We start from the raw sequence: 917 nt of genomic DNA, 5'->3' as shown, positions 1-917 counted from the left end.
ACTCTCTTTCATCCTCCATCTTCTTCTCTCTCATTTCCTATTCTTTCATCCCTCCACTCTGTCTCTCTCTCATGTCCTACTGTCCTTCATCACTCCATCTCTGTCTCCTATCTCATTCCTACGGTCTTTCATCCCTCCATTCTGTCTCTTCTCATTCTCTGTCTTACCCTCCCATTCGTCTCTTCATTCCACTGTCTCATCTCCTCTCTGTCCTCTCTCATCCTCATCTCTTTCATCCCTCCATCTCTGTCTCTCTCATTCCTACTGTCTTTCATCCCTCCATCTTGTCTCTCTCTCATTCCTACTCTTCTTTCATCCCTCATCTGTCTTCTTCTCATTCCTACTCTTTTTCTCCCTCCATCTCTGTCTCTCTCTCATTCCTACGCTCTCCTTTCATCCTCCATCTCTGTCTCTCTCTCATTTCCTACTCTCTTTCATCCCTCCATCTTTCTCTCTCTCATTCCTACTCTCTTCTATCCTCCATCTGTCTCTTCTACAATCCTACTGTCTTTCATCCCTACCAGGAATGAGAGAGAGAGGAGGTATGATAGATGTGGTACGTACCTCCATGCCGTTCTTCTTCATTCGGCGGCAGGATTTGAGGTAGGTGCGGATGCGCTTGCGAGCGCGCAGCTCGAACTCTGGGAACTGGCGGCTACACGACTCGATGATGGCCTGGATCTTCTCCTTGGGCTGCTTGGAGATGGGCACCATGCGGTCCAGGTTCTCATCCACAAACAGACGCACAAACATCTAAAAAGAAGATTACAAAAATCCTGTAGAAAAAAGCGTGTGTGTCTGCTCTGCTGCTTCCAGTGTTCCTGAGGTGAAGGTCATGTAAAGGTGAGGTGAAGGTCATGTAAAGGTGAGGTGAAGGTCATGTAAAGGTGAGGTGAAGGTCATGTAAAGGTGAGGTG

The 917-nt window shown here is 47.5% G+C and overlaps 1 pseudogene; it reads right to left on the bottom strand.

Moving 5' to 3' along the window:
- Positions 1 to 917, bottom strand: part of LOC111976894 (nucleolar protein 4-like) — a 178,163-nt pseudogene that overhangs the window by 5,092 nt on the left and 172,154 nt on the right.

The sequence above is a fragment of the Salvelinus sp. IW2-2015 genome, linkage group LG17, assembly GCF_002910315.2.
Source record: "Salvelinus sp. IW2-2015 linkage group LG17, ASM291031v2, whole genome shotgun sequence".
NCBI classification, from domain to species: Eukaryota; Metazoa; Chordata; class Actinopteri; order Salmoniformes; family Salmonidae; genus Salvelinus; species Salvelinus sp. IW2-2015.
Note: the sequence above shows the minus strand (reverse complement) of the source record. Positions and strands in the feature narration are given on the sequence as shown.